This window comes from Dermacentor andersoni, chromosome 3 (genome assembly GCF_023375885.2).
Source record: "Dermacentor andersoni chromosome 3, qqDerAnde1_hic_scaffold, whole genome shotgun sequence".
Taxonomy (NCBI): domain Eukaryota; kingdom Metazoa; phylum Arthropoda; class Arachnida; order Ixodida; family Ixodidae; genus Dermacentor; species Dermacentor andersoni.
In genome coordinates, this window is record NC_092816.1 from 154314307 (window position 1) to 154341545 (window position 27239).

The 27239-nt window shown below is 47.7% G+C and overlaps 1 long non-coding RNA gene and 1 pseudogene across 1 annotated transcript; both read right to left on the minus strand.

Moving 5' to 3' along the window:
- Positions 1-1679: 1679 nt before the first annotated feature.
- On the minus strand, positions 1680-5769 carry LOC140216456 (uncharacterized; annotated as a pseudogene).
- A 4893-nt stretch (positions 5770-10662) lies between these two features.
- LOC126524603 (uncharacterized) lies at positions 10663-26784 on the minus strand. The gene is made up of 3 exons (XR_011893135.1): positions 26280-26784; positions 11126-11378; positions 10663-10899 (listed from the first exon to the last, which is right to left on the minus strand). It is a non-coding gene; the product is annotated as an uncharacterized lncRNA (long non-coding RNA).
- Positions 26785-27239: the final 455 nt, after the last annotated feature.

Sequence of the window (27239 nt, forward strand, 5' to 3'; positions counted from 1 at the left end):
TAGAAGCACGAATGTTATAAGTTATTATCTCTGCATCAAGAATGGATATAGCGGTTCTGTAAACGGTATCCACTAGATCACTGAAAGCGGACAAATTTGATACGTCATTTGATATCTTACGTGAATTTCTTACCTTGTGTACAAGGGTGCCGCTAAACCTGTATTTACATATTACGAAATTTTTTGAGATTCATGTGCAACATATCAATTTTGTCCGCTTTAGATGTACTATCAGATACAATTCACATATTTATTTATTACATAATTTTTCCTTGCTGAGTTACAGAGTTGAAAACTTGGATCGTTTCGTTTTCTGAAAATTTTCGATTTTTGCCACTTGTTAATAAAAAAATTGACGCCCTAAATAAAAAATGTTCGAAACCAATAGTCACTAGATTTTAAATGTTTCTGTTAAATGCAACAAACCCCGCCAAATTTGGTGCAGTGGTTGCCCAGAAAAACGAATTCTCCTTCTACATGGATTTAGATAGGAGCAACGGAGCTAACGCTTCCTCTTAATCCGAAACCGAGAAGCTAGCTTTTCTGCAAAGCTCAGTCGTCTGGTGGTTCAGCGCTGCCGGTAATGGAAAGGTGAAAGGAGGCATGATTACTCAGCCAGCAGCCTGCATCCGCGGCCTACTAAGCGTGCGGTGTGCAGAGACGACTGAGCACCTGCTCTGCTTCTGCCCCGCCTACTCCGAGGAGAGGGCTTCTACATCCACGTCGCTTCGACGCCTCAGCTTGCCAGCAGTCTCGGCGTCGCAACTTCTGTTCCCCTCGCCGGCACCCCGGCTCTGCCTTCAGGCGCGCACTTTGGCTAGAGGGATGGACACGGGGCGGCTGCCAAATCTGTAAGTACGCCACCTGCCTGGCGCTGTCAGCCACAGCTCCTGCGACTGCGAGGAACTTGTCCCCTTCTCCAAGGCACTAAGTGCACCTTAAAGGACCGCAGAAAATGCGCCTCTTCCTCTTCACAATCTCACTCCATCTCTGAAAACATGGTCAAAGAAGCACAAAGTGACCACTTCGTGCTTTTGTGTCCCCGTTTTCCACTCCAGTGGCCGTGCTTCTAGACAGTGAACCAACTAATCCCAGCTTCACGCTGTTTTAGGGCAAAATTATATCGGCTTATATTCGGAGATTGGTTCTGAACGTAACGCAAGGTGCCTTGTAGTGACTTCTTTTCTAGGCCAATAGCTTTCTTTGATCTTTCGTTCTTTAATTATTTTTATTGTCGGTCAGTGGTGGCTTGACTTTCAACGCCGACACAAAGGCGACGATGCAAAGGGTGCGTGCTTGCACGACCGAGTTTCGTTGCCGCTCGCAAACTGCTGTGGCTCTTTGAGACGCATGTATATGCGTATCTACAGGGAAGGGGAGCACTTGCCCCCCCCCCCCCCCCCTCCCCAATGTCAGAAGTGTGTGTGCGTGTAGGGAGGGAAGAGTAGGCCATTTGCTCCCCTAACTTTTGAAAGTGGGCAGTGTCGGTTGCGTACTAACAAGTCCAACAAAACAACAGCTGAGGCCAAGTTTTCTTTCAGAATAGCGCTCACATAAGCATGTGCTTTTCTTTATTACGTCTCCCTTGCTTGAGCAGCTAGGATTCCTTCGGGCCTCGCCTCGACGTGCTGTAGCAGATGACGCTCGGTCGGCCTCACTAAGCAGATGCGGTTCTTTGCGGTGCCGGTTGCCTGAAGGAGCCGCCTTGCGCGCCTGCAGTGCAGAGGAGGCTGTCACTGGGTAGTCCGAAAGGCGTTTGACCTTTCTTCGCTTGCGTCATTCCGTGTTTGTTGGGGCCGTCTAACCTAACTACCTTTGAGAACAAAAAATCATCCTTGCTTTTTATTGCAACTATATGAAGACTCCAAGCGCATTTCTGCCATCGCCGTCGGCGTCGCCGTGAGGTTTCGTATAAAGTCCAAGGGCGATAATGTCGCCGTGCGCCGTGTGCCGTATGTGCGAATGAAAGCGTGCGAGGGTGAGCCGGTGATCGCGGCTTAACTTCGCGCACGCGACCGAGCACCCGGGCGGCTCATGCTAGGATCAGAGAGAAATCGCATGGTCAGTTGCCAGGAAATAACCCAGCACTACAGGTTAGCCAGGACGGTGTACCCGCCAGCATACATAGAAGCTGAAACACTTTTCGAAAAAACAAAGAGTTCCCTGCGGCATTCTACAGTTTTGAGTCCACTGAACACGAATATTTCGTTTAAAAAGGGCGGAAACAAACGCAAGCGGTTGTTTTTTGCAAGAAAACGCGCACCAGCGCCTCAGGGCATCGCGCGAACGCCGCTGTTGCCCGTGATTGGTCGGGACCGCTGTGACGTCATTCACGGGGATCACCGGTCGGCGCCGCCGTTTCAGAGCGTAGCACGCTGTTCTGGTCTGGCTTCACAGCCAAGTTGTAAGCATTATGGAACGTTCTCGCTGTCTCGGACAGCTTGTATTTTCGCCCTACATTTTCGAACCGACAACCGATACGGAAAACGATGTTGAGTGTGCCAACAGCGAGCGCGATGTGTGCATCCTCTCGCGCGTTGGAAATCTTAGCTGGTACGTATGTTTTTTTTTTTCATGAAGCTTCACGTTCCAATGACGGGAGAAAAAACGTGCTATAGTGTCACTGTGAACTTGCTGCTGAAAGAATGCCGAAGCACTAACTTCTCATTAGATTGTAAACACGGGTGCAATTCCGCGATGTCAAGCACCTTGCCGCTGCTTGTCTTAAGTCCCGTGGTTTTTTGTGTGTTGATACACGATCGCGAACATAAGTGCCGCGTTTCAAAGCACGCACATTGAGTGCTGCGAGGTACAGTCATGGAAGTTGCTTATCCAGTGTTCATGCTGGTGTATATGACAAAAATTCAAGGGTTTTCAAGGACTTTCAAGGCCCTGTGTGTGGATTTTCAAGGACCACATTCCCTGTTAGAAATCCATATAAGACAGATGTTCAGGGGTAGACAGAGGCTTGAAATGATGAGAATTCACTGAAAAAGGGGATTGTCGCTGGAGCCAACGTTTCACAAAGAAACTTTTCTTCAAACAAAACGATGGCTCCAGCGATATTTCCTTTTTCGACCACTTCTCATCATTGTTTGTTAGAATTACACGGATGAACACTTTCAATTGTATTAGAAGATGCAAACATTTACTAGCTGAAGAAGATCAACCAAGCAAACACTCACTCAGCCCTTAGGCGGCCCCATTTTGCTTCTGAATTCTTTCGTCAATGTCCAACATATCCTGCTGCTTGCTCTTGGCAGTCTTCCTTAGGCTGTTTGACTTCATGATACAAGTCAGGTCACTGGTTGCCTCCGCTTTTTCTGCATGAGTCTGCTGAAGCTGTCAATTCTGCAACAGCGGCTTCTAGTTTATTTTTCTTCCTTCTGAGAGTTTCAATCTCTTAATCAATGCAGCGCTTCTTCCTCTGTTTTGCATCTTCACGCTCCTGCTTTTTCTGTGTTTCCAAAAAGGCACGGTATTGGTTCCTCGCAGAAGCCACAGATGCTCTCAATTCCTTTGTGATGGGCACATTGAAAATGCCACCTGCTACATGTAGAGCATCACAGATAATGTGCTGTGAAATGTGAGACACTTCTTTCATGTTCTCTACTGAAACCTGGCGATTCACGGTGAATCCTCTCTCTACACTTGCTTGGCCATGACTAAGTGTAAGCAGCCGTTTTACAACCCTCCAAACCTCAGCATATGCAGAGCCAACCTTTAAAAGTTCACAGAAGAACTTGTTAAGTGTATGCGAGCTCCTTTCAAATAGCTGCAACTCATGTTTGCGCTCCTGTAGCAGCTCAATGAACTGTACAAGCACAGTATCCCTTGAATGCTCATGGATTCTCTCTGCTGAAATGAGTGCATCCAGAACTTTCTTTAAGCCTTCCAAACACTCATCCGGCTTCGATGACATCTGCCTGGGGTCTAGTGAAGAGAGGCCTCTCACAATGGGATATCGCTGGGGGCTCTTCTCCAGGATCTTTTTTGTGACACTTAGAAGAAACTGCTTGCACTGCATACGAAACGCAAATGCAGCTTTCACACTTACCTTGTGGCTTTTATGAAGCTGCTCGGCTGTGTGACCAACATCTACTCGAGTGGCACATGGTTGTTTAAATCTTCAAAGTCAATCTTCAGGAGGCCAGTGAATTCCACTGATGAACAGAGAACAGAAGACTTGAGAAACTTTGTTAGCAATTTTCTGACAATATTCTCAAGGTCCTTTGCCAAAAAGAACATAGCTGGCTTATCTATCTGAAAGTGTGTCAAAAATGGCTGGAGGGTCATCGCAATAGCAAGTGCAAGCTTCAGCTTTGCTACCACTAGTGGTTCACAGAAAAAGTCACAAACATTCTGAAAAGAAGCACACTTGGGAAGGTTCACTTCCTTGCTTCTTGCCATTTCCACATACTCTTTGATGTCAGGCCAGAGAAGCAGAACCCGCTCTATCACTAGGACGTTCTCAATCCACCGATGTGCACAGAACTTGAGAGGAAACAGAGTTTGTCCGGTGACAGCTACAAAGTCTTCTCTTCGGGCAGGTGCACCAAGAAACAACCTATTCATACTTGAGAGCAAAATGTCCAAGCTCCATTTGCTTGCTGTAAGACCTGTCTTGTAGGCATTATGCATAGTGTGCAAGCTACAGCTGCTGTAAGGGTTTTAGAGGTCGATCTCACCGCTGCCACCAGTTATAAGGGTTGTAGTTCGTAGGGAGGAACTTGGGAGCAACTAGGCGTGCAGGGTTTATTTACAGATATTTACATTAGAACAAGAGGTACATTCGACAGTCGATCGTGGCTCCCAAATGGAGCACGCACGACGAAGCATACAGCATACGAGCACGAAGTTCCAAACACGGAGCACAGAGCTCACGAGCACGATGACGAGCACACCCTAGCAGCGACAAACAGCTGCTTATAAACACTCCGTCCTCCCTAGATGAGGGGAAAACGTTCGACCAGGCATCGTAGCCGAGCCGCCTTTGAGCGGGAGGGCTTACACACCTTCCGCGCTGGTTTCACTGCCCCCACCGAGGTGAGACGGGCTTCGCAGAACTCGGGGCTTACATCTTGAAAGGCGCGTGGGGAGGCGCCGCCAAATACCTTCCCTCGGGAACTCCCCCGCTCACGGCAGACCAGATCGGCGGTGGCGGGATCAGTAACAAAGTCTGATTCGTCGAATTCATCTCGGCCTTTCCGCGACGGAGAGTCGCTGACGCGGCGTATTGTCCTCCTGACACAGTAGACATCGTGACGCAACAGTAGACATCGTGACGCCAAGAGGCTGGAGAAGGACGGTCGGTTCCTAGAAAAATCGACGCCGCTGCCGCAGCTGGCTGGCAAAACTTTTCATGTCGGCACCTCGGCAGGCCATTCCTAACACTGCTCAAGACTAAGCACCTCAACTGATAGTTCTTCTGTAGGCGCTCCTGCGGGCCTTTGAATACCTTGAAATTCACATTGGGTCCGTCCATTGATAGTTGCACTATTTTATGTAATGGAAGTGGTTATAAAGGCATCAAGTAGTTTTTCTTGCAGGTTTTCAGCCCTGGCATGGCCCATAAACACAGATGTGAAATACCGTATGGTGACCGACTGTGATGCATCCCAGCACCTTAGATGAACGTACATTTGCTTTTGCTGGCATTTCTCATTCAGAGACTCGTCGAACAAGACAACATAGTACTCGCTGTTCTCTATCTCCCGCCGTGGAGAGGAAAGAAAATGGCGTCAAACCATGGCACGCGATATACGAGCACTTCTGCCCTCCGCATGTGAAAGATTGTGCCACCCCACCGTCTGGAAACATCCTCTTAAACAATTCATTCACCTGTGATGACGAATGATATGAACAGTGCGATGTTATAACCTTCTATGTCCACAGAATTTCTGTGTCCATCACAAGTTCATGCTTCTTGAACGCATCCATCAAGTTTGGCGACTGCGATGGCGCTGGCTGTGGTTCATTCGCTTGACATTCAGATATCGTCAGGAAGCTCATCATGCAGCTACTCCCGGCGGCTTGCATGTGCTCTCTCTGTTTTGCACTCTTTAGGTGGCTTTTTAGTGCTGACTCCCCCATGGCAGTGATGTCGAAACACTTACAGCAAACTTTGCATTTTACCTTGTGCAGATTTGACATGTCCGGCGCAAGCCACTCTCGGTAGTTGTCGTTGTTCAGATACGACCGCTGAAATTTGCATTTTCCAGGCATTGTTGGCACGCACGTTTACTGGCACACACAACGCTGCAGATGCACAAAATGTCCCGACACCGCCGTACACGCACACCCAAGCACTACACGTGCACTAAATCTCGCCGTAGAATCGCACATATACATATGAGCGCTACGCGGGCACAAAATGTCACGATGGAACCGCACATGCATGCATAAGCGTTACATGTGCACAAAACGTGACGATACAACCGCACACGCAAGCGCTAAACATGCACAAAATGTCACGATTCGACAGCGCAACCGCACACTCAGTGGCGGCCATTTCTCTACTCAACTTGTCTGGGTATCATGTGCAATTGCCGGTAAACAGACATGGCTAGAAGTAGTTTATTTAGGGACAGGGGACAAATGCAGGCAAGAGAACAAGGATCTAGTAAAGTGTCTCGATGACGATATAAAGCAGTTTGGAGAAGGTGCCGATATTTGTCTGCTGGGTGACATGAATGGCCACATCGAGGATCTGGATGGATACACAGATTGTAATGGGAAGTTGATGCGAGACTTCTGTGTGAGACACAAGCTAGTTATAGTAAATAGAGAAACTAAGTGTGAAGGACAAATCACGTGGGAGTCCCGTAACAGACAAACGACCATTGGCTACTGCTTAATGTCGCAGTGGTTGTATAGCAAGCTCGCAATAATGGAAATAGACGAAGAGGAAAAGTACAGCCTCGGAATTGATCATAAGCGTATTAGTCTACAGTTGGGAGCCCTGCTCAAAAGAGAAATGCAGGGAAGTAAAAAAAAGTACGCAAAATTAAATAACAAACAAATAGCGCAAATAGCGGCCGGCATAGAGGAAGCAATATAGAAACATCCCATGGAAAGGTGGGATAATGATCAGTTAGAGCTACTCATTAGTACAAAAGTAAAAGAAGTAAAAGGAGTAAACCGCTGGAGAGGAAAGAGGAAACCACGAAGTTGGTGGAATAAGGAAATTAGAGAGGCCATCGAACAACGACGGTTGGCATCACGAGAACACAGAGAAGCAAAGAGGGCGCAGTTATCTGAAGAGGAAATAGGCCAAAAATGGGAATCTTATCGACAAAAGAAACAACAAGTGCAGGTCCTTGTCCAGGCTAAAATAAAGCAGTCCTCTGATCGCTGGCTGGATGAAGTTCGCGATGCAACTAAAGGGGGGGGGAGGGGGCAGGAAAATTCTGGAACCATATAAGCTGGCTGGGTAAGGCGAATCACAGAAAGCAGGAACAGATTCACGATGCCGAAGGAAATTGTTTAGAGGGAGATGACGCTGTGAACTACATTGGTTCAGTTATAGCAGAGTCATTTAGCAAAGACGATAGGGTAATTGCACCAAATGAGGGAGCAACACAGGATAGCATAATTGAAAACAGCTTAGAACTGACCATTCTTAACTGGAAAAAGGCAGAAGCAAATGTTCCAAAATGCACGTCCGCGGGGATAGACGAAATTCCAATCAAGTTAATTAATGAACTTGGCCCAAAAAGCAAGGAAACGCTGATAAAAGCATTGGAGGCAGTTATAACAAATAAGCAAATTCCGTACAGCTGGAAACAGAGTAAAATGAATTTGATTTATAAAGGGAAAGGTGATAAGAACATAAAATCCTTCCGACCAATTACGATAACATCAGTTATATATAGGCTGGCAATGCAGGCGATGAAATTAAAAATGCAGTCATGGGTAGAAAGTAATAGAATACTCGGAGAACTTCAGAACGGGTTCACAAGTGGTAGGCGCTTAGATGATAGCCTGTTCGTGCTTACCCAGTGCATAGAAATAGCTAAGGCGGAAAATAGACCTCTGTAGCCTTCCTGGACATACGCGGTGCATACGACAACGTGAACAGGGAACTCCTGTGGAACATATTAAAAGATGAAGGTATCGGTCATGAGGTAATTGATTTTCTACAGGAAATATATCGAGAAAATAAAGTTGAAATAACGTGGAAGGAATTAAGAGTACGACAACTGTCGAGGTACACAAAGGATTAAGGCAAGGTTGTTCTCTATTACCACTACTGTTCATGCCTTATATGATAAGTATGGAAAGAAAGTTACAACGAAGCAATCTAGAGTATAATCTGTCGTTCAGACTAGGCGGAAATGTTGTTGAGCAACGACTACCGGGTTTAATGTATGCGGACGATATTGTAGTTAGCAGATAGCCAGGAAGATTTGCAAACTCTGGTTAGTTACGGTGGAGACAAAGGAGACAGTTTAGGTTTCAGTTTTAGTGCAGCTAAGTCCGGTGGGATGTTTTTCAACGATACAACTGATCAGGAGCTTACAATACAAGGACATGAAATACCCCGAGTGGCCGAATACAAATATCTCGGGGTATGGATAAACAAAGGGCAGATGTACACGGAAAAGCACGAACGGTCTCTCATAGCAAAAGGGCGAAGAGATGCCGGGATAATGAAACATAGGGCATTGTGTGGGTACAACAGGTATGAGGTACTGAGAGGTATTTGGAAGGGAGTAATGGTGCCGGGGCTTGCTTTCGAGAATGCGGTCCTGTGTTTAAGGGCAGAGGTTCAGTCGAGACTGGAAGTAAATCAGAGAGCTGTGGGAAGATTAGCACTATGTGCCCACGGGAAAACCACAAACGAAGCAGTACAGGGGGATATGGGCTGGGCATCGTTCGAAGCACGGGAAGCTCAGAGTAAAATCCTATACGAAAAACGTTTGAGGAAATTGGACGATAACAGGTGGGCAGCTAAGGTATTTAAATAGCTATACAGAAAGAGCGTTGACTCACAATGGCGGAAAAGAACTAGGAAGCTAACCAGTAAGTTTGCCAGGCACGAGGACGAAGAAAGACAGAGCATTAAACGACAGGTTAAAAACGCGGAAGGTAAAAATTGGAAAAATTCAATGGAAAAGAAGCATAGTGTGGAACTATATCGATACTGGAAACAGCAGATCAGGAAGGAAGCGTTTTATGATAACTCAAGAGGCAGTGCCCTACTCTTTGAAGCTAGGTCAGGATGCCTTAGAACGCGGAGCTATAAAAAGAAATTTAACGAAGAAGACACATGTACTGCGTGTGGTAAATATGTAGAAACAATGGGACACCTCATACTAAAATGTGATGGTATCAATCCCGATGTCGATGCGGCCACAGTCACGCTTCCTGAGGCCATAGGGTTCAGAGATAACAATAGTCATGTAAATAAATATGCGGTGGAAATTAGCAAAAGACGATTGGAGGATTGGTGGCTCAAAAGCAGAGAGGTGACATAAGGTTAAAAGGGTAGGAAGACGTATTTAAAGAAAATCGCGAATTTTAATAACACACAACACAGGTAAACAAAAATAAAAGGCAAAATAAAAAGCTGAGCATGGTGGCAACTGCCGTCACCCGTTTCAAAGGGGACGCTCCTATAGCCACCATAGCTCCTACCTTCCATCCATCCATCCAACTGGAAAGTAACACAGAAAATGGGTGAGAGGAAACGGAGGGCAAGCCCAACGTAACTAGACTAGGTTAACGTTGGACAAGCCAGCGTCATTGTGGCCAGACGTTCACGAGCGTCTGCTAGCCATGTGCTTACTTGACTTTGTACGAAACATGCACCCTATTTTTAACAAAATTGCAGCGGGAACTCAGGTGGGTTGCAATTTTATCAAATGCGATCACTGGAAGTTTATTAAAAATAAAGATTTAGGAAATTCAAGGATTTTCAAGGATCTGCGAAAATTCCAGAATTCTCAAGGCCTTGAAAACAACCTTTTCAAATTCAAGGGTTTCAATGACCCGCATGAACCCTGTTATCATACACATGCAGAGATGGCCAGGGGGATTATATGTGCAACATTCATACTATGGTTCGACGACTTTGCGATTGTGGCTCGATCAAGAATCAGTATGCGTGCTGCATGCTAGTGTTGACAAAGATATTAGGCAGTTTTAGCACTGCCGTCCGGTAAACACGGTAACTTTACGGTAACTGCAACCGTATGTCGAATGTCGCTAGGCAAGCCATTTCATACCTCAGGTGCAACGCTGTGGAAGCTACGCAAGTCCGGTCACCAAAATTCGTTACTCCGCGCGTTTCCGTCTATGCTTCACGTGCCAGCGGCGTTTGCTCGCGCGAGCATGCACGTGAAGCTGCCACGACGGGCTGCAGTTAAAAAATACCGAAAAGCAAATTAATTTAAAACGTGTTAGCAGCCATATAAGTACACGAATTGTTTCTATGGGTAAATTCTTTTTGTTTTTTTCATTCAGAACTGAGCTTATACAACGAAAATTTTCACAAAAATCGGATCAAGAAACACCGAACTCTTTCTAAGTGCGAACGCAGCCACTGCAAGAAGTATTTCTAGCCTCCACAGCTTGGAACATTATTGGAAAATTGCAGCTTGAAACATTATACCAGTAAGCATCATTCAGCTTTGGTAGGTGCCCACAAAGCTACTAATGTTGCTTGATATTTCGTCTTTACTGTCTGATTACAGATAGTACCTGGAAGAGATGTCTCAAATTAGAGGAATTTTGCAGATATAAATAAATGAGGACTGTCAAAATTGTCAGGACTGTAATCGTCGTCGAAATCAGAAGCAGGTTCATTGTCACTTAAGCTGTCACTCTCATAACATGGCTCTGCCACATTCATCAGCTGAGTAGCAACATCTACCATGAAGTTGCCAAACTGGACACCTGAAAAGAAAAAAAAAAAGAACAATTCTTGAAACGTTCATGCAATTATTTCATAGCCCACTATTATCCCACCATCATTCTCATAAGGTGTACAGAATGTCCAGGAACCCATTCATTTCAAATTAATTTGCAACTCAAGCTATTACTGAAAAACTATGCTGCACATTCTTATTCATAAAATTATCTTCATGAAAACATGAATTGCTTCAATGTCAGGTGATCTTACCAACTTAAACACCCCGAAGCTTTGTCTGCGTCCCACATGAGATGAAGCTGCACTTTTTTTTCATGTCTGCTTGTGTCGCCGTGCAAGATGTTACTGGTTGTATCAGAACTTGAAGGCTCTTGTCTGCAGTTTCGGGGCAATTCTGTTCAACACCAGCTGCCTGTGGCACAATGGCTGCTTCAAACTCTTCGATTGGTGATGGTAGTGGAACAGGTTCATCAGGGGCTAGGTTCTCAAGGAGCTCTGCTAGTACCTGAAAGAGTGCAAGGCATGGATGTCATTAATTTCAGCATATCAGCATACATGACAGCAGTTGGATTACTTACAATAATTGAAATACTTTTTCAGTAATATATGTGTTGGATTAGTTGTCTAGTGATTCAGTAATGCGAATTATTTCGTCTGTAGTTTCATGGCTAAAGTAATTTATTAATTGCGTTAAATATGCACCAGTAAGCTGTGTACGGCGCCAGAACGTTGGTAGTGTGGTGAGGTGTCGTGGAGCAACATGGGGGGAGGGCATGAAATGTTGGCAAGTGTATGTTATCTTGAAGAAAGGTTGGCGTCCCTTTATACTTTGCGTCTTCCTTCTTGTATGCATGAAAACTTTTTGTAAGCAATCGTAAAGTAATACCATTACTTTCTTAAAGCGGTAATTGGTAATGTAATTCAAATCAATGAGCGTAATAAGACAGTAATGAGTAATGTAATATAGTTACTTTCAAATAATAATTTTGCCATTTGCCAGCTAGTTCTCTAGGTACAAGGGCAAGAAAACATTTTTTGTCCAGCAGCGTTGCCTGTATTGGGCTAGACCACGTCGCACTCTGACAAGTTCAATACCTCACAACGTTACTTCATTATTTGATCCCGTTCGCCTTGCCACGGGCGCGGCTGTGCCGACGCTCGTTTTTGTGGCATTTCGCTGCTGGTAGCAAGCTGTGAATGCGAAATCTACGGAACAAAGTTTTTACACGCCGAGTTCAACTACTCTAAAGCGAGCATGAAAATATTACCGTAACACCTCATGTCGTGGAATTTGAACATCAGTGCTGAACAGCTAAACCTGCGGGCACCGCGTGATAGGACGAATAACAAATATCACTGAATGCACAAGCGTACCCCCGGCCAGTTATTTCACCGTATCAAAACAGCGCCGAACAAACAGCTGTAGTACAATGTTCCGTGACAAAGCGGAGTGGCAAAACAGTATGAAAATGGAAAGCACTTTGCACGCATGTGCATATTCCCGGCTGTGCCTCAGTTCTGACTGGTGTGGTTTAAGTTTGTTGCCAGCTTTGCGGGTCAATGTTGCCAGACGGCCTGCCAAATTTGACGGGGAAAGACACCGTCAAATGTAGCGAATGCAACGATGCCGTTTCCGAAGTGCACGGAGTTACCAGATCACACGCGCGCAGGCTCCCAGCTCCCGACAGTACCGGAAAGTTGCTGCATAACCCACGCGCTTTCGAATCGCTTGCTTGTTGTGGGCCCTGTTCTCCGACGGTACGAAGAGCTTTCTTTCGCTGCACACGTTGTGGCTGGTCCGCGAGGGAAGAGGCTTTCCCTGGATCTGAAACTGAGTGCGTCACATAACACTCGGGGCGCGATATATCGCTGCGCGCTCTCGCTACAACGGTAGAAAAAGGTTGCATAGCCTTGCTTTGCACAGGCACTCTCCTGGGGCTTACGCTGCTCGCAATACACTTTTCGGAAAAAGGGACGCGTCGCATAACACTCGGGGTGCTTTATATCGCTGCGCGCTTTCGCTGCAACAGGGCAAAGTGTTTGCTGTGCCTTTATCTGCGTAAAGAATTTTTCTGTAACGCGACGCAAAACCCCCGGGGCTTTTTTTCCGGCTACGCGCGCAGTTACCGCCGCAATTTTTTCCGCCGTTCGTTTTGCTCGGGCTGGACGGTTCTGGCTACACGCGGGCTGCCAGAACCTGCCAGGACGATTTTGGTCTGGCTGCTCTCTGGACGTTCTCTGGCTATCAGACGACGAAAAGAGGCGAAGGGTGCTCGCCGCCATCTTTGCGGGGACTTCACGGGATTGCAACGCGGGCGCTTGAGGACTTAAATTTACCTCGCTCAGCCAACTGTCTACGGTCATCTTCGGATTTCCTTACTTCTAGCGTTATCTTTTTAGGTGCTAACGCTCCGTTCCGCATTGCGGAGCAGTGTGATACGAGCTGTGGTGAACCGTTTGAAGCTTTTGTGTGTGTATGTGTGTGTGTCCCCTGAAGGCTTCTTCGCGGTGGTGATCAGCGCGCCGCGCTCTCATGCGTGCATGTTATCTGCATCGTGTTCCACGCAAGTAGTAGACGCTCATTCACACATTGCGGTGCGTTTTGGGTTCGTCTTTCTCTGGTGGCGTTCCTTTTCACATATTTCGCGCATGTATGCGGAGATATCTCCTTTTTCTGCAGTTAGCGAAGGCTTCGCAGCTAACCCGTGTTTGCTCCGTCTCTCCGTCGTATGCTTGGGTGGCAGCTCGAAACCGATGTGTGTTCGAACTGCAGGCCATTGATCTAAAAATGCATTGATTGAGTAATAGGCACACGTACATTAGACACACGTACATTAGACACACGTACATTGGCTTAATGCTCCCATGATCGCGACCAATGTTGTTTTTCGTGTGAAACGTTTCGCTGGTCACAGGCGGCGTGCATTTTCATGCGCCAACCGCGTCCCCAGCTCCTTAGAGTCGAAATGAGAAGCACCATCAACCACAACAAACTTTCTGAAATCGAAGCTAGCCCAAGCAGGTCGGCACGAAATTTTATGCGTATGAGACGTACCCGATGTCCTGCTTTTTCATGTCTTGTTAAAGGGGTGGAGACATCACAATTTTCGTTCATGCGTTTGTTGATTCAAACGTTGTGTCATGCTTCAGGGAGCACGATACACACAGCGGGATTCATATATATCCGATAAATAATTTAATAATAGCATTATTATACCGAGCAATTTCGGTTTCGGTTTCTGGGCTCCGGGGGGGATGCTATGACGTCACAGAGGAGGAAACGCAACATGACTTGGTCACGTGGGCCACAAAAAATGACGTAAAACTATGCTGCGTCGTCTGCTCGCGCATACGCGTGCTCTGCCAGCAGATGTCAACAACTGGCGATTCGAAGTGCATGTCGCGATTATTATAATTATTGCGAAGAGCGACAACAACGGTAAGAAAATCTTGCGGCTTGTGAGAGTCGGTGATTCATTCCGAAGCGCCGTACGCTTTAGCTTTGAAGTGAACCGGAAAAGGCCTAGCGACGATATCGGCGGCGCCGAACGATCAGAGACGGTGAAGCTGCCCTCGGTGCCAGAGTGACCACTTCTTGGTCGCTGATTGGCCGCTTCGCCGTACGGCTGCCGCACAAATGGGTCCCGGGCCCATCCTCTCTACGGCAAGGAAATCTCGCCGTTCGCGAGCAAAACCGCCGTCGCACGGGGGCCCGCGAACGGCAAACGGCGTGCGGCGAGTTTCCGTGCCGGTAACGTGGACAGGCCCTCACATTGAGAAAGGCCAAGCGAACGAGAGACCGCTCCGAGCTGCCGAACTATGCGACTATGCGAAGAGAGAAGCGGACAACACGAACGCCGCATATCCTGGTCTCTTTCGGAGTCTGCCGGCTCAAACGTAGGCCCGTCCGCTCGGCAACTCGCCGCACGCAGTTTGCCGTTCGCGGGCCGCCGTGCGGCGTTCGTGTTGTCCACTTCTCTCCTCTTGTGTCCGTGCCTGCACGCCTTACTCTTTCTTTGCATTAAGAAAGGATTTCTATATGCCTGTAGCTCGGTCATAGTGGAGGCTATGCTCGGTCGCTCGGCTCAGCATGCTCCGTATTATGGTGGATCCACACGACGGACGAAATCCGTCTTTTTCGCGACGGACTGCGCATCACGTGACTACGCGTCACGGATTTGTGCCGTCCGCGCGTCGTCCGCGACTCCCACGGACGGAAAATGCCGAGCTATTTTTCGCATGCGGATTTTGGGGGTCGAATGCTGCGCATTTAGCCTAGCATGCTCTACAGTCTGGCAACGAGCGCGGCTTTGGGATCTTTCCGAAACAGCTTCATCGCTGCTGACACCATTCGTGTCCAATTCGGACAAAACAACAGCCATTGCGGCCAACCGTCGTTTCCTTTCGATCTCCATTTTCATTCAGAGTGAAAACACCCATGACAAAGTCTTTGTTACACCGATGGCGCCATCTAGAGTGAGTAGAAACAAGCAATTATATTAACTTACGGCCACTGAGATCCGCCCGGGCCGCCGCAACATCTTCGAGACCATGTTCAGCCAATACAGCCACTCTAAGCCTACACGCCGAGAATCTGAGTATCGCTTTCGGAGACGGTGCCCACTCATCACGAATAAATTGCTGTCGAAGCTTCTGGACACAAATTTAAACCAAATACAATCCTCAGTTTGAAAGTTACGGGCTACACAGTGGACGACGACGACTTGACAGGTTCGAGGCGGACGGCAGTCGCTTCGGGCGTAGCCGCCATCTTTATTTTTCCGGCGCGGTCGTCTACTCAGTCCGTCCGTCGTCTGGATGCGCTTCGCAGCCGGACGGGCGGCGGAATAAGCGTCCGCGGCACAGATTTGCGCGGAGCCGTCCGTGGAGTGGATACACCATAATCGGCATTTCATCGCTACTCATCATACGTCACGTTTTTGTGCTAGTGTGCTATGACGTCAATATTTTCGTTCCTCCTCTGTGACGTAGTAACTGCCGCGCTAGCGATGGGTCTCGACTACGAGAAGGAGTTTTTAATGACTTTTTGGAGCTGAATTAAAATTATTTTAAAATGTTTGCAGCGTCCAATACTTCGCTCTGGGTGTCCTTGCATACGGAAGCAGCCTACAACATGCTTTTTATAGCCTCAAAATTTGGTGTCCCAACCACTTTAAGTGATGACACAACGCCAACTCATCAATGTCGCCGGTGGGCGACGTGATCGCTGCGAGCAGGGATCCTCGAGCTATCGCTTTCGAGTATACAATCGCGCGATTTCGCGTCTTGTCATCGGACGCGTCGATCGGAGGCCATCTGTTGCGCTGCGAAAGGTGAAGTTGGCCCAGTGCGCGTCCAGCGCCGAGTCGCGCGAGAGTGATCGTATCCCTGACTGCAACTATATATTTTCAAGCTGGCAACGCATAAATGGGCCGACTACACAGAGCGCGCGCCGGCCTCGCCGGGCGCTGCCATGCTGGTGGCATGTTTACATTTGGCCACAGGGTTGCCAGGTCCAAAATGTGAAAAGTGGCCAAAAAATTTCGGAAAGTAGCAAGAAAAGTAGCCAACTTCGGCCACATACAGAAATGTAGCCAGAAAAGTAGCCACGTTATGGAAAAACGTTGCATTTTCATTTATTATGCAACTCTGAAGACATTATCACAGCCAACACTTAAAGCTGCTTTTAGTAAATGTAGGAACATACCAAAAACATTATGAAGCATGTATAAATGACTACACCTAGGAGTGCTTTGATCAGCATGTAATATGACTAGAATATTATCACAAATCAGAATCACAGCTCCAGTTTAGGTGTAAATGTTTGAGTTAATCTTGGCACACATTTCTCGAAGAATGTCAAAGCTCGAGGCATCCTCGAGCGATCGCTTTCGCGATTATTTATGTGCGATTTTGCGTCTGGGCATCGGACGCGTCGCAGGCCTTTTGTTACGCTCTGCAACATGAGGTGCCCAGTCACGCGAAATCTCGCGAAAGTGATCGTATTCCCGAATGCAGCTGTATCTTTTCAAGCTGGGAACACATAAATGGACCGACTATGCCGAGAGCGCGCCTGCCAGACCGGCCGCTGACATGCTGGTACAATGCGTTGGCGGGCTAGTTGGTGCGAATCCATGAATACTTTGTTTGAATACTTTGTTATACAAAGTATACTTGCTGGTAGCATGTTTACGTTTATCCCGCGGCCAGCTGTCCCAAGTGTTCGATTTTGCAAACTTCGGGCAGCTTCGGGTTGTCTTGGGATCCCACCTCACGTTGACTTCCCCATCAGGACCGCCACTAGCTGGCTGCTGTCTGGCTGCCAGCGGGCTGCCAGAACTCCAAAAATCGAAGAAGCCCAATGTGCGGAAGGCCTGACGCGGAACGTCAATTCAAAGATCGAACACGCTGTGACGTCACCAGTGCGAAATCCTTTGCATGAAATGAAAGTGCCTGAGTCAGATTGACGATGATGATGGATCAGCTTGAAAAGATTTGAAGTGTCGTCATCGTGCGTTGGCCTAAATATTTGCTAATGTTGCTGCATAATATGAGCTACACAAGTTTGTATCCAATTTTTACAGTAGTCAAGCTATTTCAAAAGTAGCCAAAAAAGTAGCCAAGTAGCCAAAGCATTTTTTTCGCCGCCAACAGCCTCAAAAAGCAGCCAATTTGGCGCAAAGTAGCCAAATCTGGCAACCCTGTTTGGCCAGCTGTACCGGCGTTAGGGTGGCTACCCCTACCGGCGTTCGATTTTGCAAACTTCGGGCAGGTTCGGGTTGTCTTGGCCACGACCTACTGAACTCCAGACCTGCACAGATCTCCCTCCTCCAGCACGCCTGGTCTAGTTCGCCCCTTTTGCCGCTAGGGAAAGAACGTACGAGCAGAGTGGCGCTAGTTATAACTAAAGCCCCTCAATTTTTCAAAATTAGCGCCATTCTTAGATCTTTCCGCCACCCCGCTCACTCTGGCGCGTCCTCCTCCACGCCTCTTGTCGCCCCAGCCTCCTCCGCTCTCCCATTGGCCAATCTGTGTCGCGTGGAAGCAGGCGCCGCGCTTTTGTATATTTTTTCTTTCCAGCGCGCGCCGACCTCCATTATTGGGCCTGCGCGACGAAAGTACGGCCGGCGGACCGACGGAGTGCGTTAGCGTAATAGAATGTGTAAGGCCCAGAACTTAATTGCGATGCCGTGCTGCTGCGCCTTCGGCTGCCGCAACAGACACAGCGAGGGCAAAAAGCCTTTTGCGTTGCCATCCGGCGGGCGCAACTCAAAAAGAAGTGTGGATTCGCAGGATCGGGCGGGCTGACTTCGAGGAAGTGGCAAAGAACGCACGGCTCTGTGAAGTAGGGGCCACGGCTACTCACAACCTCTTCTTTTCAGCCTAGTTCACGCCTTCCGCTTCGAAAAAGTGTGTGTGTTCATGCTGTGTGCGTGGTTTTTAGCGCGTTGGTTGACTTCCTTTTTTTTTTTCGAATGAGCTCTCCTTGGTTCATGTATTTTCGTCTTGCGGTGAAATGCACGCATCTGCAGCTGGCCTGTGACATAAAAGCGACTTTGATCAGGCTGTGTTTTGAGCTCCACAAGACGTTAGCACATTCTCGACGCTTTTGCAAGACTCACTATGACTTACGATGCACTCTTTTAGCTTCGAATGTACGCCCGCATGTATTGATTTGGTTTGTGGTGATTAACGTTTTTAACGTTCCGAAGCGACTAAAGCTAGGATGGAGGTCGTAGTGGATGGCTCCGGATAACTTTATCTAGCTCGCCTGGGGATATTTAACGTGCACTTTGATCGTAGAGTCGTACGTGGGCCGGTAAATTCCTCGTTGGCGTTTCATAATACTCGCGTGGGCGCGCTAGCGCTGCTTTAGAAGTTGGCGCCTCGGCGCGATTGTATTTCTTCAATTAATTTTATTTACTAGTCGTAACAACTTGTCATTATTTCTTATTATTGACGGCGCCTCCAGGGCACCAAAGCGCCAACGGGAACACCAAGGCTAGAACCAGGGCTGGATGGGGCTCGCCGAAGCCTGTGCATGCCAAGGGGATATAAGATCGCGGACAGCCAATTTTGTATGCGAACACTCCCTGCGCCGCCTGATTTATTGTAATGTCACGTGCTCTTCAGAGGCCTCCGTTAGCCATTACATCTGCCCTCCTGGAGCAGTACTTGTAAAAAAAAAACTATATTGTCACGATTGCCAAATCACCCCGCAATGAAAAAAACGGCCCTCTTGCCAGGCGTTGCTGACCGCACACAGCCGGAATCTCTCACGCGCCGGCCGAACGAAAGTATCCTGCAGGTACGCAAATGAACCTACGAAACCACGTAAACATAGTTTCACGCTGTCAACACCTGAAACTTTGGTAATTACGCGCGTGTTTGAGTACACCGCGTGCTTGCGTCGTGTTTCAGCAACATGAACTCTCAACGTCGCGCGCTTTACGCCTTAAGTACGCCTTGAATAATGGTCCTTTTCTCTATTCCTTCCGCAATTCCAACACGAAATTCTAAAGGCCAGTTACTGACTGACAAAGAAAGATCTCGATTGAAAAAACTGCTCTGCAGGGTTCGAACAAACTTTTCTGCGGATTTCCTCCCATAGCGTGTTAGCCGTCGTCTGCTACGGCAGGCCCAGCACCGGCGGCGCCACCATCGAGGCCGCACCGAGCGGAGGAGGAGGGAAGTGAATGGCACTACTTTGGGAGATTGAGGGGTTTTAGTTATAACCTGTTCGCTATCGTCTGCTTCTGCGATCTGTTCAGCGCTTGTCCTGCCACTTCGGCAGGCACAAAACGCTTGTATTGGCGGTAAATGAATAAATTCAGAAATATACAAAAGAAAACATATTTGTGAATGCTTTGCGTTTAAATAGCGAAACTATAAGAGGAGGAGCGGTGCAAGAAATGTAAACAACGAGCATAGGTGGCAGCTGCAATGCTAGATCGACGGCATAAATTTCCCTTTCCTAGCCTCCGTAAGAGACTGGAAAAATTGTTTAAAAAGATTCATAGGATAATCTAGCTTTTTTTAGTTGATTACAGGTAGCCTAATGTCGTAGATGACGTTAGGATTTACCGCTGTGTTCCGTAGTGAAAGGCAGATGATCTGATAAAACTATAGCAAAAGTATTCACGACTACGCCCGATATGTGCAATAGCTGATCGATTCTGTTTCAAAGGGAAGGTGAGCATATCTTGTTTTTAATGTCGTTGGATGTCTAGCTCAGTAGAAAGCTTACAAAAAATTAAGCGATCCCAGTGCTTTAAAACGCGCTGCACTGCAGGCCTTAAATCGTGTCACGGAACTCTTTTGAAACTGTAAAGCTAGCTTTTCTGCGTGGTACGGCGGCAGCATAACGGTGGTGCTTAAGATACGTACGCAGTGAAGCTGTGTGTGTAATTCACTTTTTGAACTCACGACACATTCACGGGCAACTTTTAAGAGTTAAAATGAGTGGTAATCGTTCTGTCGTCGGACATTACGGTGGTTTCCAGTTTCTAAGGAGCGCAAAAGCGAATTTTACAACGTGCACAATGAAACTGTTGTGTACGTTGCGAACTCCATACACAATGTGATTTATAATAATCTGCTTGAAAAAGGCAATAGGAGCGGCTATTTAACGCTATTTTAGAGAGCAGCGGATTACACGCTCCGACATGTTTTAGGTTCGGGCAGTCAACTTTTGGAGCCAAGTGATCGGTCAAAGCCTTGTGACATAACTGTCACTATGTTAGCAAAAATCAACTAGACAAGCAGTTCGTCATAATACAACAGCTGCCGTACTAATTACAACGCCGCACAGTCGCCCGCCGCGTAGCAGACGGATGGATGGATGTTATGAGCGTCCCCTTTGGAACGGGGCGGTGGCTTGCGCCACCAAGCTCTTGCTACTATGCTGCTTAATATCCTACCTAGGTTAACCAATGAGAAAACAAAAAAACCCCACTATGAACTACCACGTCCAAATTTTCTGATACCCTATTGCGAACTGTGCTTTTGTACGTCTCCGTCTTTTGTCGTTTCCCTACTTTTCTTCCACCAATCCTCCAATCGCCTCTTACTGATGTCTATTGCGGACCTGTTTGCTTTATCACTGCTCCCGCTGAACCCAAGGGCTTCAAGGAGGCCAGTGCCTAAATCGACCGCTGGATAGACGTCTTCACATTCTAATAAAATATGCTCCGTCGTTTCCCTAGCTTTACCGCAGCAAGCACATGCTTCTTCTTCCTTCTTATATCTCGCTTTATAGGTGCGTGTTCTAAAGCATCCCGATCTCGCTTCGAAAAGTAATGAGCTTCCCTTTGAGTTATCATAAATGGTTTCTTTCCTAATTTCGTTTTTTCCCCTTAAGTAGTTACTCATGGCAGGTTTCTTTTCCATTGCCGCCACCCATGAGATTAATTCAGCCTCTCTCACTTTCCGCTTGACCTTTGTTGCTGTGTTGCCCACCCCACAGGCCACATACTTGCTGGTAAGCTTCCTAGTTCTTTTCCTCCACTGTGAATCAATGTTTTGCCTGTACAGATACCTGAACACTCTCCCAGCCCATTTACTTTCCTCCATATTCCTCAGCCGTTCTTCATACTCAATTTTACTGCGAGCTTCCCTCACTTCAAAACTAGTCCAGCCCATATCCCCTTGCACAGCTTCATTTGTAGTTTTCCCGTGCGCGCCCAATGCGAGGCGACCCACTGACCTTTGGTTCCCGTCGAGTCCTGATTGTACCCCTGATTTAAAGCAAACGACCGCATTTCCAAAAGTAAGTCCTGGAACCATTACCCCTTTCCACATACCTCGGAGGACCTCGTACCTATTGTATCCCCATAGCGCTCTGTGCTTCATTATGGCTGCATTTCTCTTCCCCTTGACCTATGGTTTTTTCCTGTGTTTCCATATATCCGTTGCCTTCGTTTATCCATATACCAAGGTATTTATATTCTGTTACCCGAGGTATTTCTTGGCCCTGTATCTCCACTGTCTGTTCACTGTTTTCATTGAATACAATAACACCTGATTTTCTAACACTAAATTTCAAACCTAAATTGTTGCCTTCCTGTCCACAGATATTAGCCAGACGTTGCAAATCACTTTGCTTGTTTGCGAGCAACACAATGTCGACCGCATAAAATAAACCTGGGAGTTGCTGCTCTATTACTGTACCTGCCTGTTTGTATGAGAGATTAAACCCGATATTACTTCCTTCTAGCGCCCTCTCCATCCTCACCATGTACATCATAAACAGCAGCGGGGATAAAGGGCACCCCTGCCTCAGTCCCTTGTTGATATGAACTTTCTCCGCGCTCCTCATCCCTTCCCATTCAACGCAAACAGTATTTTCTCGGTAAATCTCTCTCAAAAGCTGTATACAATCGTTACCTAAGCCTTCCCCTTCCAGAATATCCCACAAAATGCTGCGGTCTACGTTGTCGTATGCTCCTGTAATGTCCAAAAAGGCCACATACAACGGTCTGCTTTCTGCTTTTGGTATTTCAATACACTGTGTATGAACAAACAAGTTATCATCCAAACGCCTACCTATTCTAAAGCCATTCTGAAGCTCTCCCAAAATGCCATTATTTTCTGCCCATGCTTGAAGCTTTAATTTGATTGCCTGCATTGCTAGCCTGTATATTACCGATGTAATGGCCAACGGTCTATACGAGTGAATTCTGTCTTTCTCCCCCTTACCTTTATAAATTAAATTCATTCTACTTTGTCGCCAACTGTCTGGTATTCGTCTATCTTTTAAAGTTTTTTCAACTGCTTTCACGAGAGCTTCCTTACTTTTTGGTCCCAGTTCATTTATCAGCCTAACGGGAACCTCGTCTAGCCCTGTGGCTGTGCGCTTAGGAATTTTCTCTTCCGCTTTCTTCCAGTTTAAATTTGTAAGCACCAGCTCCTTTCCCCCTTGGGTCTCTTTCATGCTCTTTTTTTCTTCAAATACAACCTTGTCCTTGCCTTGGAAAGATTCGGCTGTTACTTTTTGGATGTAATTTATTGCTGCTTCTCCTTCCAGTCTGTTTTCATCTTCGTCTAGGATATGTTGTTGTATTGTTGTTGCCTTCCTGCCTAATAATTTTATGTGATTCCAAAATATTCTAGGTGCGGCCTTCTTTTTCTCACGTATTTCTGACAACCAACGTTCACTTTCACCTTTTAATTTTGCTTGCACCAGTATTTGAACCATAGACTTTTTCTCCCGGTATATTTCCCATTTACTGGTTACTTCATCCTGTGGCAACTGCGCCTTCTTTGCCTGCCTGTGCTCTCGAGATGCTTTCTGTCGTTCGGCGATGGCTTCTCGTATCTCCTTGTTCCACCAGCTTTTCGGTTTCTTTTTTCCTTTCCAATGAACATGTTGTTTCTCTTTCCGTATTTCTGTCGTTACTACACTTAGAAGCTCACCATATTCCCACCCCTTACTTGGCGACTTGCCAATTTCTTCCTCCACTCTAGTGACTATATTTGCTATTTGTTCAGCGTTCAAATTTGGACTGGCCATTTTGCTTTCGTTGCTCTCTTTCCCAACTACATATCCCATTTTCAAAATGATGCGTTTATGGTCACTCCCTATGCTGCTAAACCCTTCCTCATCGATGACCATTTCTCTCAACTTATCATGAATTCCTTCTGTCATCAGACAGTAATCAATGGTCGATTGCCGGTTTCCCACTTCCCACGTGATCTGTCCTTCACACTTAGGCCCTGTATTCACGATCACGAGGTTATGTTGCTCGCAAAGGTCTAGCATTGACTTCCCGTTATTGTCGGTATAGCCATCTAAATCCTGTATGTGGGCATTCATGTCACCTAATAGGACTATCTCAGCACCATTCCCGAAACCCCTAATATCAGCGCTTATGCATTCCACTAACTCTTTATTCTCTGTGCAATTTATTCCGGTCCACAACTACGTAACTCCAACCCAAGTTTCTTTCCCACTCATTGTACCTGATAACCAAAGATGCTCTTGACATTGTGAATTTACTCTTTTCCATTTGGCTCCCTGATGGATGAGCATTCCGACTCCCCCTCCCTTTCTTTCCGACTTAGTTCTGTTGCACCCTTCCCATACATAATTCTCAATAACTGGCGGCTCTTCTGAGTCTCTAAGGTGCGTTTCTGTAACCGCATACGCCCCTATTTGTTCTCTATGTAACTGCTCCTCAATCTCTGCCCACTTTTCCTTTCTTCTGCCGCCCTGCATGTTTATGTAGCCTATTGCATGGCGAGCTCTTGTTCTTGCTTTCCTCCTTTTTCTGTTATCGACGGCGATGCTCTTCTGATGTTCCCCTAGGGGACCTTCTTTATTACTACCTACTCTGACCTCCTGAGCGCCCGCGGGCCGCCTAAAAAAGCAACAGCGCGACCCGCAAGTCGCCAGCCCACTTCTCGTGCTAGCCTGTAATTGAAGTGGATCCCATCTCGTTTAAAACCACCACAACTTCTCACTTCCCTGTTTACTTCGACAAACTCAAAGCCTTTCTCTCGGCTCATTTTCCATATTGCCTCATTGGCAGCCATTACGGCTCTTTGTACGTGACTGTCACGCACAGGCACCTCCGGCACCGTGCAAACCACGATCTGCACCTGAGGGGATAGCTCGCGCAAGTCGTCCACCCCCTTCGCCAAGCGCTGGGCTAGTCCTGGCCCTTTCCTGTTCAGGACGTCATTTAGCCCACCTGCTACTACGACAAGGTTGCGCACGTGGGCATTTTCCGTGAGCTTTTCTTTTGCTCGCTCCATGACAGAACCCAGTGTCTGCCCTGGAAATGTCCCTACCGCCACTCTTTTGTCGCCTTTCACCCTCTCCACAATTGCTTTTGAGCACCCAGCCATGTTTGAGTCGCCAGCGATAATCACTCTTTCACTCTCTCCTACCTCTCCCTGCTTCCCGGCTTCCCGTGGCTGCAGCGTCGCCTCACTCGGGGCGTGTTGCGCTGCTTCGCTATAGCTACGCCGATTCACCGGCGGCGAGCTGGCGACCGCTTGCTTTGGCTCCCTGCCTCCCACTTCGCCCTCGCTTTGGTGTCCTGACCCGACATTATCCGCTGCCCGAGTCTCAAGAGCGTCGAGCCGCCTTTGCAGTTCGGCGTTCCTTTCTTTCGCCTCCCCAAGCTCGGCCACAGTCCTCACCAACTGCGCTGCCTGGGCCGCCTCCACCTTGACGAAATTTTCAACCTTCGCCTGCAGTGCTACCCGCTTCTCCTGCTCCTCCCTCAGGTTTGCCTTAAGCTCTTCAAACTTAGCCGCCCAATTCCCTTCCAGTTTTTGGACGGCTTCCCTGACACCCTCGCACGACCTGCACGTGAAGCTAGACCCCACCGCGTCTGCTAAATTCTGGAATTTAGTCTCGTCGAGGAAGCACCAGCGCAGGCACTCGTCGCACTGCACTTGCTCCCCGTCCCCCGCGGCCTTCACGTTTTTCGATTTCATCGCTAGGCCTACGTCCCTAGGCCCAACGAGCAAGTTCGCCAAATCACTCACGCAAACCCGACCTCGACCGCTATCCCAAACAAAAACGAAGAATTATCACTCCCTACTCCATGTAAGAATCCGAAGAGCTAGCTGAAAGAAATACCCCCTAGGCCTAACGAGGGAGCCGCCAGACCTAGACTAGACTAGACAAAGACTAGACTAGACCTAGACAAAGCCGGTACGTTTCCTACTCCTACCAAAAATTCAAAATTTGCGCCCCTACTCCATGCAAAAGAAAACACTTCAAAACACTAGCTAATAAAGATAAAAGAGTACTTAGCTACGAACGAAGTCGCTGAAGCCTCGTCCACAGGAGCGTCCGTGAGCCACGACCAACCACCACGGCGACCAACGACCAACTTCAACGAACTTCAACGACGAACAGGTTATAAAAGCGCCACCTACGGCCGTCGGTTGAACGAAAGTGGGCACAAGCTGCTCCCATAGAAGCCGGATATCTGTGCAGGTCTGGAGTTCCAGTAGGTCGTGGTCTTGGCATCCCAGCCCACGTGACTTCCTATCAGAACCGGAACTAGCTGGCTGCCAGAACTCCGAAAATCGAAGAGGCCCACAACACACACAGTGAGTACTGCCGGGAGCTGGGAGCCCGCGCGCATGTGATCTAGTAACTCTGTGCGCTTCGGAAACGGCGTCGTTTATAGTGTACTAGAATAATGTCATTATTCTAGTGCACTATAGCGTCGTTGCATTCGCTACATTTGACGGTTTCTTCCCCGTCAAATTTGGCAGGCAGTCTGGCAACATTGACCCGCAAAGCTGGCAACAAACTTAAATTACACCAGTCAGAACTCCGCCGTGCCTCCAACTCGCTTCGTCATAGGCAGCTGCAAGGCCCTTTGTTCGACATTCAGGTGATCATCTGTCAAAAAATTGCCCGTGTGCACATTAAAACCCTTACCTCACGCTTTCCCCTATTGGCGAAGGCCGCTCTTGGAGGTGGCGAGGTGTTTCTCTTGTGGGAGAATATAGACGGAACAACGCCGGGCTTCAGTCGCGACGATTTAACAGGCATACCGATTGCCCGCATCGTTGTCAAGCTCCGATAATAATCACTGTCGCGGAAATGGTCCGAGCACAGCGCAGTTGATTTCGTCGGCACGAAATTATCTCTCCTCACCGCACGGACCCACTGCGCTGCAAGCTTCTTGTCCTTAGGGAACACGTGAAACACAACGTCGTCTCGCCCGCCGGTGTTCCCGCAGCCGAATGCTGCACAGGACGAGGGCATGTTGGGCGCCCTTGGCCGCAGGCACTCACGCAGCACAGAAAGGAAGAACAGTTTACGAAAATCGCAAAAGAAAACAAACGCGAGAGGCGGCAGATCTCTAGTAGCGTCGTTTAGTAACGCGCAGGACTAGGACGGAAAGAAACATGCCAGCACGCCGGTCCGGCAGCAGGGTCCCCGAAAATGACGTCACTGTCGCCGGTTCTCTCCTCCGGCTGCCTCCTCACCCGGCGCTCGGGGAAGCGACGGGGGCGTGTACGCGGGGGGGGGGGGGGGATTTTAGAAAGCGATTTCCGCCCCTTATGTTAACAAAACGAAGAAAAAAAATTCAGAACCGTAAATTATTAGGTCTGTTCTTCCCAACCCCAGCAATTCATGGAAATTAAAGACCGCTTCAGCTTCCCTTTAACAAGCGACAGGAAGTAGCTTGGAGGCGACTTCAAACACCTACTCCAGCCCCGTAGCCTATCACTACTACTACCTGGACCAATACCCTAATATCTGTAACCATTGCAAGCAAAAAAGCAGATCTGCTTCACATTATATATGTGGTCGTGCCCAGCGGAATATCACACGAATCACGAAATAAGTAATACTGAGCAGTGGGAAACTGTGTTGTTCAGCTTTGACCTT